This window comes from Salmo trutta, chromosome 26 (genome assembly GCF_901001165.1).
Source record: "Salmo trutta chromosome 26, fSalTru1.1, whole genome shotgun sequence".
NCBI lineage: Eukaryota > Metazoa > Chordata > Actinopteri > Salmoniformes > Salmonidae > Salmo > Salmo trutta.
This window is the reverse complement of record NC_042982.1, coordinates 38915786-38928651: the sequence shown is the minus strand read 5'-3', so window position 1 is coordinate 38928651 and position 12866 is coordinate 38915786.

The following is a 12866-nucleotide window of genomic DNA, read 5'->3' as shown; positions in this document are numbered from 1 at the left end:
TGGGACAGGTGTAGAGGCCTTCCCCCTCTACACCAACCCATACCTCCATCAGTCAGCTCCATCACCCTCAACCCCCAGGCCTTCCCCCTCTACACCAACCCATACCTCCATCAGTCAGCTCCATCACCCTCAACCCCCAGGCCTTCCCCCTCTAGATATGTGTCGTCTCTACATCCTCTCACAGCCCGTCTGCCCTCTATATATGTGTCACCTCATCACAAGAGGAACCCTTATCCGCCAGGCCCCATATCACCTATTCATACACAGAAGCTCAATCAGCCATGTCACCCCACCCCTCTCCGTCTCTATCTCTTATGAGTGATCGATTTCATCTGCCTTTGACCCAGTCACCACCACACTCCTCTGACTCACTGACAAACTACAGCTCCCAGCATACACCACGGCTGCTCTCAGCGTCAGGGGTCAGATCATCACACAGTCCCGCCCTCTCTCCTAGGATGCCTGCAACAGGTACAGTGTGTGTGTGTGTGTGTGTGTGTGTGTGTGTGTGTGTGTGTGTGTGTGTGTGTGTGTGTGTGTGTGTGTGTGTGTGTGTCTGAGTGAGTAAAGCAGAATATTTGGAGACCTTGCTACACTGAACCAAAATATAAACGCAACAATTACTAAGATTTTACTGAGTTAGTTCATATAAGGAAATCAGTCAATTTAAAGAAATGTATTAGACCCTAATCTATGTATTTCAAATGACTGGGAAATTAAATACGGATATGCATCTGTTGGTCACAGATACCTTAAAAAAAAGGCAGGGGCGTGGATCAGAAAACCAGTCAGTATCTGGTTTGACCACCATTTGCCTCATGCAGCACGGCACATCTCCTTCATATAGAGTTGATCAGGCTTTTTATTGTGGCCTGTGCAATGTTGTCCCATTCCTCTTCAATTGCTGTGTGAAGTTGCTGGATATTGGTGGGAACAACGACACTCTGTCGTACACTTTGATCCAGAGCATCCCAAACATGATCAATAGGGGGGTATGCAGGCCATAAAAGAACTGGGACATTTTCAGCTTCCTGGAATTGCGTACAGATCGTTGCGACATGGGGCAGTGCATTATCATGCTGAAACATGAGGTGATGGTGGCGGATGAATGGCACGACAATGGACCTCAGGATCTCGTCACAGTATCTCTGCGCATTCAAATTGCCATTGATAAAATGCAGTTGTGTTCGTTGTCTGTAGCTTATGCCTGCCCATACTATAACCCCACCGCCACCATGGGGCACTCTGCTCACAACATTGGCATCAGCAAACCCCTCGCCCACACAACGCTATACACTGTCTGCCATCTGCCCGGTACAGTTGAAACCGGGATATATCCACTTCTCCAGTATGCCAGTGTCCATCGAAGGTGAGCATTTGCCTAGCGAAGTCGGTTACGACGCCAAACGGCAGTCAGGTCAAGACCCTGGTGAGGACGACGAGCACACAGATGAGCTTCCCTGAGACGATTTCTGACAGTTTGTGAAGAAATTGTGTAAACCCACAGTTTCATCAGCTGTTCAGTTGGCTGGTCTCAGATTATCCCAAAGGTGAAGAAGACAGATGTGGAGGTCCTGGGCTGGCGTGGGTACACGTGGTCTGTGCTTGTGAGGCCTGTTGGACGTACTGTAAAATTCTCTAAAACGACATTGGAGGTTAGCTTATGGTAGTGAAATTAACATTCAATTCTTTGGCAACAGCTATGTTGGACATTCCTGCAGACATCATAATTATCATGCTGTTTAATCAGCTTCTTGATATGCCACACCAGGTGGATAGATTATCTTGGCAAAGGAGAAATGCTCACTAACAGGGATGTAATCAAATTTGTGCACAACATTTTTGAGAGATACGCATTTGTGTGTATGGAACAGTTCTGGGATCTTCTATTTCAGCTCATGAAACATGGGACCAACACTTTACATGTTGTTTTTATATTTATGTTCAGTGTTTAAATCATTTAGTATGCAATATTAGTGTAGAGACAGATTGTCTGTTCAATATGTTTTGTTTCTGTCTGTGGCAGTAATGGCTGGCTGTTGTTCTCCTGGGCTGTCAGAGCTAATTTAGCTTCAGCCATAAAAAGTGTTCTTTATTTTTTTATATCGATTACAGTTTTAAGTAAATAACTGACATAATGCTGTAGCAGACAGGGCGGTAATTACACTGTGAGCAATGGCCCCTGTACACCAATACTGGTCCCCTAGGACACACAGACACACACAGGGAGCTCGTTTGAAGTGTTATGGTATACGATACAGTATGTGCTGACTTGCAGAAGAGTGTGGAGAGTTGTGCTGTGCTGGAGTAATGCATTAGGCCTTGACGGGGCAGTAACAGAGAGAGTTAGTGAGGAGATGCCCTGGCCACTCTCTTAGCTCGTTTACAAACACTACAGCTGCTTCTCCACATCAAAAATAAATACTGCAGAGTACACTGGTCCCAATTCACTAGAACGTTTTTACATTATTTCTGAAGTTGCTCAGATATCTGCATGCTCTGGTTTAATGGATGCATTCAGCCCCAGGACACTGCATACGTACCTCAGGAGTTGATTGTCTGTAATGATGGCCTATTATGATAATTTTCCCCCCATACAGATTCTGATTGTTTATACTGGTATGTACGGTATGTTTATATAAACATTTCCCTGTGTAGATTTTGACATGGAGTCATCCAGTGACAGCCTGGGACTGACGCCTTGTGAGGAAGACTCCTCAGACAAGGAGATGAAGATGGAGTGGAGGGATAGAGCGGAGGACAGATGCTCTACATCTCTCTCCCCCACCCTTCTCCCAGAGGGTTCTCCTGTCTTCCTAATATCCCTGGACCCAGAACCAGAGACAGGAGAGCTGGTCCCAGAACCATCCATGATGAGTTAGATTCAGTAGAGGGAGAGATACAGTATGACACTAGTGGAGACATTCAGTCCAGAGAGATTGACACATTTTACATTTTAGTCATTTAGCAGACTCTGCTATCCAGAGCGGCTTACAGTTAGTGCATTCATCTTATGATAGCTAGGTGGGACAACCACATATCACATGTCATAGTAAGTATATTTTTCCTCAATAAAGTAGCTATCAGCAAGTCAGAGCTAGAAAGGGGGAAAAAAAGTCAACAGCAAATGTTAGTTCACGGAAGGCTTTTTTTCTGGGGGGGGGGTGCTGTGGGATTAAGATAGTCTTTAAAGAGGTGTGCAGGGATTCTTCTGTCCTAGCTTCAGGGGGAAGCTGGTTCCACCATTGGGGTGGGAGGGCCAATAGACCACAGGTGGCAGAACGGAGTGCTCGGGTTGGGGTTTAGGGTTTGAGCATAGCCTGTAGGTAGGAAGGGGCATTTTCTCTTGCTGTTCTGTTGGTATGCACCATGGTCTTGTAGTGGATGTGAGCTTCGACTGGAAGCCAGTGGAGTGTGCGGAGGAGCAGGGTGACATGGGAAGACTTGGGAAGGTTGAACACCAGACAAGGCTGCACCATTCTGGATAAGTTGCAGGGGTTTGATGGCACAAGCAGGTAGCCCAGCCAACAGCAAGTTGCAGTAGTCCAGACGGGAGATAACAAGTGCCTGGATTAGGACCTGTGCGGCTTGCTGTGTGAGGTAGGGTCATACTCTACGGATGTTGTAAAGCATTAACCTACAGGAGCGAGTCACTCCTTTGATGTTTGCAGAGAACAACAAGGTCTTGTCCAGGGTCACGCCAAGGTTCTTTGCACTCTGGGAGGGAGAAACTGTGGAGTTGTCAACCGTGATGGAGATGTCTTTAAGCTGGCATGCCTTCCCAGTAGGAAGAGCAGTTCTGTCTTGTTGAGTTTGAGGTGGGCAGACATCCAAGCTAAGATATCTACCAGGCACGTAGAGATATCTGCCAGGTACACGTGTCGCAACCTGGGTGTCAGAAGGGGGGAAGGAGAAAAGTAGTTGACTGTCATCCGCATAGCAATGATAGGAGAGACCATGTGAGGATATGACGGAGCCGAGTGACTTAGTATATAGAGAGAAGAGGAGAGGACCTAGAACTGAGCCCTGGGGGACACCAGTCGTGAGAGTACGTGGTGCAGACACAGATCCTCTCCACCCCACATTTAGGAGCAGCCTTCCAGGTAGGATGCAACCCATAAGTGTGAATAGCCTGAGACGCCCAGACCTGAGAGGGTGGAGAGGAGGATCTGATGGTTCACGGTGTCGAAGGCAGAGGATAGATCTAGGAGGATGAGAACAGAGGATAGAGTCATCTTTGTCAGTGCGGAGAGTCTCTGTGACACAGAGAAGAGCGGTCTTGGTTGAGTGACCCGTCTTGAAGCTTTACTGGTTAGGGTCAAGGAGATCGTTCTGATAGAGATAACAAGAGAGTCGATCAGAGACAGCATGCTCAAGTGTTTTGGAAAGAAAATAATGAAGGGGTACAGGTCTATAGTTTTTGACGTCAGATGTGTTGAGTGTTGGTTTCTTGAGGAGGGGAGCGACTCGGGCCATTTTGAGGTCAGAGGGATGCAGCCAGTGGTCAAGGATGAGTTGATGAGGAAAGTGAGGAATGGGAGAAGGGAGGACGGGATGGGGTTGAGCAGGCAGGTTGTCGGGTCGCCAGACTTCACTAGTCGCAGGAGGTCATTTGGAGAGAGAGGGGAGAAAGAGGTCAAGGCATAGGGGAGTTCTGTGTGAGTGGGACCAGTGAACTCAATAGGCTGAGTGAAGGAGGAGCAGATGTCATCCACTTTCTTTTCAAAGTGGTTGACAAAGTCTTCCGCAGAGAGGGAGGAGGGAGGGGTGGAGGATTAAGGAGGGAGGCGAAGGTGGAAAAGAGTTTCCTAGGGTTAGAGGCAGAAGCTTAAAATTTAGAGTGATAGAAAGTGGCTTTAGCAGCAGATACAGAGGAAGAGAAGGTAGAGAGGAGGGAGTGAAAGGATGATAGGTCTTCCGGAAGTTTAGTTTTTTTCCATTTTTGCTCAGCTGCCTGCAGCTCTATTCTGTAAGCTCGCAATGAGTCACTCAGCCACGGAGCAGGAGTGGAGCAGACACTGCGAGTCATAGTGGCTAGGGTTGGCGGAAAGGGAGACAGAAAAGGAAACAAAGTAGTGATCAGAGACCTTGAAGACCTGGGATTGGGAATGTGTTAGTTCAAAAGAGGCAAGGAGGGGAAAGAGAAAGTTGAAAATAAATGAATCAAAGGCAGGCATTGGGAGGTTGAAGTCACCAAGTAGAAAGAGCGGTGAGCCATTGCGAGGAAATTAGCTGATCAAGATGTAAAGCTCATTGAGGAACTCTCCAAGTGCACCTGGTGGGCGATAGAAGACAACAATGTTAAGCTTGAGTGGACAAGTGACAGTGACAGTATGGAATTAAAATAAGCAAATGGACAGGTGAGGGAGAAAAGAGAAAATCTCCTCTTAGGAGAAATTAGTCATGTGCCACCACCGTGACAACCAGATGCTCTTGGACTATGAGAGAAAACATAGTCGGATGAGGAGAGAGCAGCTGGAGTAGCAGTGTTCTCTGGGGTGATCCATGTCTCCGTCAGGGCCAAAAAGTCAAGGAACTGAAGTGCAGCATAGGCTGAAATGAACTCTGCTTTCTTGACCGCAGATCGGCAGTTACAAATGGTGCTAGAGACCCGGATTTCCACAGGGTTTGTGTGCGCAGGGTACACTAAATTAGAAGGGTTGCACCCAAGGGGTGGGGAGCATCTGTAAAGCCTACAGGGAGAGGTACCAACAGGTATAGAAAACACACACATAGTTGCCAACGCTACAAAACGAACAAAAATTAGACAACCTGAAAATAACTAGGTAAGATACTGAAGTGAGAGAGTGGTGTGAAGCCTTCCTCTCTTTCTTTCCTTGAACAACTCCGCAGAACCGTCTTTGAATCGACGACGGTATTAGTTTTGCCGATGAGACTGCCACTGAAACGACTGCCGCTTACTGCTGCAGCTGAGAAACCAGTGGAAACTGAGCTGCACTTCCTAACCTCCTGCCGAATGCAGATGACACTACAGTGGTAGGCTTGATTACCAACAACGACGAGACGGCCTACAGGGAGGAGGTGAGGGCCCTCGGAGTGTGGTGTCAGGAAAATAACCTCACACTCAATGTCAACAGAACAAAGGAGATGATTGTGGACTTCAGGAAACAGCAGAGGGAGCAGCCCCCTATCTACAATGACGGGACAGTAGTGGAGAGGGTGAAACGTTTTAAGTTCCTCGGCATACACATCACGGACAAACTGAAATGGTCCACCCACACAACCTCAGGAGGCTGAAGAAATTCGGCTTGTCACCAAAAACACTCACAAACTTTTACAGATGCACAATCGAGAGCATCCTGTCGGGCTGTATCACTGCCTGGTACGGCAGCTACTCCGCCCATAACCGTAAGGCTCTCCAGAGGGTAGTGAGGTCTGCACAACGCATCACTGGGTGCAAACTACCTGCCCTCCAGGACACCTACACCACCTGATGTCACAGGAAGGCCAAAAAGGTCATCAAGGACAACAACCACCCGAGCCACTGCTTGTTCATCCCGCTATCATCCAGAAGGAGAGGTCAGTACAGGTGCATCGAAGCGGAGACCGAGAGACTGAAAACAAGGCCATCATGAAAATCTCAAGGCCATCAGACCGTTAATTAAACAACCATCACTAACATTGAGTGGCTGCTGCCAACATACTGACTCAACTCTAACCACTTTAACCTCTTTGGGGTATGTGGGACGCTAGCCAACAGCCAGTGAAATAGCAGGGCGCCAAATTCAAAACAACAAAAATCTCATAATTCAAATTTCTCAAACATACAACTATTATATCCCATTTTAAAGATACACTTCTCGTTAATGCAACCACAGTGTCCGATTTCAAAAAGGCTTTACGGTGAAAGCATAACATTAGATTATGTTAGGACAGTGCCTAGACAAGAAAAACCACACAGCCATTTTCCAAGCAAGGAGAAGTGTCACAAAAACCAGAAATACAGCTAAAATTAATCACTAACCTTTGATGATCTTCATCAGATGGCACTCATAGGACTTCATGTGACACAATACATGTATGTTTTGCTTGATAAAGTTCATATTTATATCCCAAAACCCCATTTTACATTGGCGTGTAATGTTCAGAAATGTTTTGCCTCCCAAAACGTCCGGTGAATGAACACATCAATTTACAGACATATTCATCATAAACGTTGATAAAATACACAACTGTTATTCAAAGAATTATAGATACACTTGTCCTTAATGCAACCGCTGTGTCAGATTTCAAAAAAGCTTTACGGCGAAGACAAACTTTGCAATAATCTGAGTACAGCGCTCAGACATCAAAACAAGCCATACAGATACCTGCCATTTTGGAGTCAACAGAAGTCACAAATAACATTATAAATATTCACTTACCTTTGATGATCTTCATCGGAATGCACTCCCAGGGATCCCAGTTCCACAATAAATTTTTGTTTTGTTCGATAAAGTTCATCTTTATGTCCAAATACCTCCATTTTGTTCGCACGTTCAGTCGAGTAATCCAAATGCACTGTGCTCTCGCAGTAAGTTCAGACGAAAAGTCAAAAAAAGTATATTACAGTTCGTAGAAACATGTCAAATGATGTATAGAATCAATCTTTAGGATGTTTTTATCATAAATCTTCCATAATATTCCAACCGGACTATTCCTTTGTCTTCAGAAATGAAAAAGAACACACCTAACTAACTAACTCTCACGGGAGCACACGCGATTGAGCTCATGTAATTTTCTCAGTCATCTGACTCCATATGCTCTTATTCTCTCCCCATTCACAGTAGAAGCATGAAACAACGTTCTAAAGACTGTTGACATATAGTGGAAGCCTTAGGAAGTGCAAAATGACCCCACAGACACTGTATATTGGATAGGGAATCACTTGAAAAACTACAAACCTCAGATTTCCACACTTCCTGGTTGGATTTTTTCTCAGGTTTTTGCCTGCCATATGAGTTCTGTTATACTCACAGACATCATTCAAACAGTTTTAGAAACACTTCAGAATGTTTTCTATCCAAATTCACTAATAATATAATATACATATCCTACCTTCTGGGCCTGAGTAGCAGGTGGTTTACTATGGGCACGCTTTTCATCCGGACGTCAATATACTGCCCCCTACCCAAGAGAGGTTAATAATGGAAAAATGGATGTAATACATGTATTACTAGCCACTTTAAACAATGCCACTTTATATAATGTTTACATACCCTACATTACTCATCTCATATGTATATACTGTACTCTATACCATCTACTGCATCTTGCCATCCCGATGTAATGTATCACTAGCCACCTTAAACAATGCTGCTTTATATGTTTTCATACCCTACATTACACATCTCATATGTATATACTGTACTCCATACCATCTACTGCATCTTGCCTATGCCGTTCGGCCATTACTCATTTATATATTTTTATGTACATATTCGTATTCATTCCTTTACACTTGTGTTTACAAGGTAGTTGTTGTGAAATTGTTAGGTTAGATTAGTTGTTAGATATTACTGTATGGTCGGAACTAGAAGCATAAGCATTTCGCTACACTCACATTAACATCTGCTAACCATTTGTATGTGACAAATACATTTGATTTGATTTGATTTAACCTCCTGCTGAATGTATGACCATATTAGAGACACATATTTCCCTCAAATTACACAGATCCAAAAAGAATTTGAAAACAAACCCAATTTTGATAAACTCCCATATCTACTGGGTGAAATACCAGTGTTCCATCACAGCAGCAAGATTTTTGGCCTTTTGCCACAAGAAAAGGGCAACCAGTGAAGAACAAACACCATTGTAAATACAACCCATATTTATGTTTATTTATTTTCCCTTTTGTACTTTAACCATTTGCACATCGTTACAACACTGTATATACATAATGACATTTGTAATGTCTCTATTCTATTGGAACTTCTGTGAGTGTAATGTTTACTGTTAATTTTATTTTGTTTATTTCACTTTTATATGTTATCTACTTGACTTGCTTTGGCAATGTTAACATATGTTTCCCATGCCAATAAAGCCCTTGAATTGAATTGAATTGACTGAGGTACTAATTGCTGATTGCCTGGGAGAGGTGAAACCACTCCCCCTCCAATAAAGCCACTGATTACCAAATTCCCCTGCCTCTTAATCCTGGTTGATGTGTCAACAACTATCTGCAAGTTATGAGCAATCAGCAGTTCACACACCAAGTAGGCTTCTGGGAAGACAGGCAGCGCTTAAAGTAAATGTCCCTAGCTGGGAAAAAGAGTACTAGAAGGCAACAGATTAAGACAAAAAAAAAAGACACTGGTGGACACATTCAGTCTAGAGACATTGAGACCACATTATAACAGTAGTGGACACATTCAGTCTAGAGACATTGAGACCACATTATGACAGTAGTGGACACATTCAGTCTAGAGACATTGAGACCACATTATGACAGTAGTGGACACATTCAGTCTAGAGACATTGAGACCACATTATAACAGTAGTGGACACATTCAGTCTAGAGACATTGAGACCACATTATGACAGTAGTGGACACGTTCAGTCTAGAGACATTGAGACCACATTATGACAGTAGTGGACACATTCAGTCTAGAGACATTGAGACCACATTATGACAGTAGTGGACACGTTCAGTCTAGAGACATTGAGACCACATTATGACAGTAGTGGACACATTCAGTCTAGAGACATTGAGACCACATTATGACAGTAGTGGACACGTTCAGTCTAGAGACATTGAGACCACATTATGACAGTAGTGGACACGTTCAGTCTAGAGACATTGAGACCACCCTGTCTGGCTCCACCATGGACCTGCTGCCTAATATAACTACTGACCTGATCAACTAGATCACATTCATGTCAGAATAATCCCAAAACCTCATTCAACCCTGGGCTGAGCCACAGCAATGCAACACCAAAGACTCGATCCTCATCCTGATCAGAAACGGAGGTGGGAAGAGAGAGAAAGAAAAAAGAGGGGGAGGAAGAGGAAGAAAAGAGACAGGGAGGAAGAGGAAGAAGGAGAGAGGAAGGGTCAGGAAGAAGTGTGTGTAACTTGAACTGTCCAAAATGGCCTATCTGCTATTTAATGGTGTGATCCTTTCCATAGAGACAGAGGGATGAGAAAAGAGGCCGATAACAGTTTATTAAACACCTGCAATTAACAGTCGGATCAGAGATGACTGTTATCTCTGTTCATTGTGCCTGAATCAGAGAACCATGTTCTTCGAGCTGCTAGACATTAATTACCTCCTATATTGTCGGCCTCGCTCTCTCTCTCTCCATACCTCTTTCTCTTTTTCTTCATTTCTCACCCTTTCTCTCTCTCTCATACGCCTCCCTCCCTCCCCTCTCTCGCTCCCCTCCCTTCGCTCCTTCCCTCCCTCCTTCTCTCCTTCCCTCACTCCCTCCTTCCCTCCCTCCCTTCCTCATTCTCGTCCTCTCTCTTCTTACATTATATTAAAGGATATTGAGCTGTGGGAACAATTCAGAAATAGTATTTGTAATGTTCTTTCAGTTCCAAACACGATGTCTTTGTCCCTCTGGGCATAGAGAGTTGCCCAATCTCAGGTATAACCACAGAACTAGAATTAGATACTATTTCTATAGGGATAACATAGCCTATTTTAATTTCTCTCTGTCTCTCGTGTTTTTATATTCTTTAACCTCTCTCTCAGCCCATCGCTCACTGTCTGTCTGTCTGTCTGTCTGTCTGTCTGTCTGTCTGTCTGTCTGTCTGTCTGTCTGTCTGTCTGTCTGTCTGTCTGTCTGTCTGTCTGTCTGTCTGTCTGCCTGCCTGCCTGCCTGCCTGCCTGCCTGTCTGCCTGTCTGCCTGTCTGTCTGTCTGCCTGTCTGCCTGTCTGTCTGTCTGTCTGTCTGTCTGTCTGTCTGTCTGTCTCTCTCAATTAAATTCAACGTTGCTTTATTGGCATGACGTCACAATGTACATATTCCTAAAGCTTACTTTGGAGATTACCAATATAAACATCATTATTAAAAATAATCAATATTGTCAGTAACAACTATAACCAAGGGTCAAAATAACCATACATTGAACAATAACAATACGGTCCAGGGGTTAGGATTCGGCCCTCTCACCGCCGGGGCCCGGGTTCGATTCCGGTCAGGGAACTACTCTTCCACTCCCGAGTGGCGCAGCGGTCTAAGGCACTGCATTTCAGTGATAGAGGCGTCACTACAGACCCTGGTTCGATTCCAGGCTGTATCACAACCGGCCGTGATTGGGAGTCCCATAGGGTAGCAGACAATTGGCCCAGCGCGGTCCGGTTTAGGGTTTAGCCGGGGTAGGCCATCATTGTAAATAAGAATTTGTTCTTAACTGACTTGCCTAGTTAAATAAAGGTTAAATAAAAAAAGAAATACAAAATAGAGGACATGTTTGTTAGTCTGTCAGACACTGTTCATCATCTTCTGACTCTCTCTGTCTCTGGTGTGTGATAATGCTATGGCTAGCATGCTAATAAAGTGATCTAAAGTAAAGCCTCCTGATTCTCTCCTCTCCTGTAGTGGACTAGTTATCTCACAGTGCTCCTGTCAGGTGGACTCTTCAGGCCCAGGGTTAATTAATGATCAATTCATGGAAATAAAGAAAAGACAGCTCATATTCATTTACTAAGTCATTATGATCAAATATATTATATTTCCAGTGACTTACCTGGCTTAATAAAGGTTAAATAGATATTGAATTCAATTTCATTTCTTGAACTGGCTGTGTTGAGATAGAACTGACCCCAACCCTGGAACTAACCCTTTCATTTCATTCTGTCTCTCCCAGGCCCTGTGTGTGGAGGCCCAGAGAGAGCAGTCCTGTCTCTCCCAGGCCCTGCGTGTGGAGGCCCAGAGAGAGCAGTCCTGTCTCTCCCAGGCCCTGTGTGTGGTGGCCCAGAGAGAGCAGTCCTGTCTCTCCCAGGCCCTGCGTGTGGAGGCCCAGAGAGAGTAGTCCTGTCTCTCCCAGGCCCTGTGTGTGGAGGCCCAGAGAGAGCAGTCCTGTCTCTCCCAGGCCCTGCGTGTGGAGGCCCAGAGAGAGCAGTCCTGTCTCTCCCAGGCCCTGCGTGTGGAGGCCCAGAGAGAGCAGACCTGTCTCTCCCAGGCCCTGTGTGTGGAGGCCCAGAGAGAGCAGACCTGTCTCTCCCAGGCCCTGCGTGTGGTGGCCCAGAGAGAGCAGTCCTGTCTCTCCCAGGCCCTGCGTGTGGAGGCCCAGAGAGAGCAGTCCCAGGCAGGGATATTCTGAGACCTGGAGGGCTTCCTCATCCTGGGCCTGGTGGACCTTGGTTCTCCACAGCCCAGCCCACGTCCCACACAATCTCACCCCGACACACAGGACTGCGCATACACAGGTGTGCATGTGTGTGTGTGTGTGTGTGTGTGTGTGTGTGTGTGTGTGTGTGTGTGTGTGTGTGTGTGTGTGTGTGTGTGTGTGTGTGTGTGTGTGTGTATGTGAGCGTATGTGTGTGTTAGACAATTTTTTCAGTCATGTTTTCTCATAATTACAGTAGAAAGCGCTGATTCTCTTTTGTTGTAAGAGATTAGATTTAAAAGATTACCTCTGCGTCCAACTTTACCTGGAGATATATTCCAATTTCCAACTGTTATTCACATCACAAAGAGTTTATAATGGGATTTAAAACAAATATGTCGAATCCCACAGCTTACAAGAGAGGTGAGGATGATGTGGAACCCCAAAGGAGCTACAGTATGTTTACACCTTGGAAATGAGTCAGTGATACAACATAACTATAAAAGTGGAGAGTCCAACGGGTATGTGTGTGTGTGTGTGTGTGTGTTTCTCTCTCTCTCTATGTGTGTGTGTTTCTCTCTGTCTA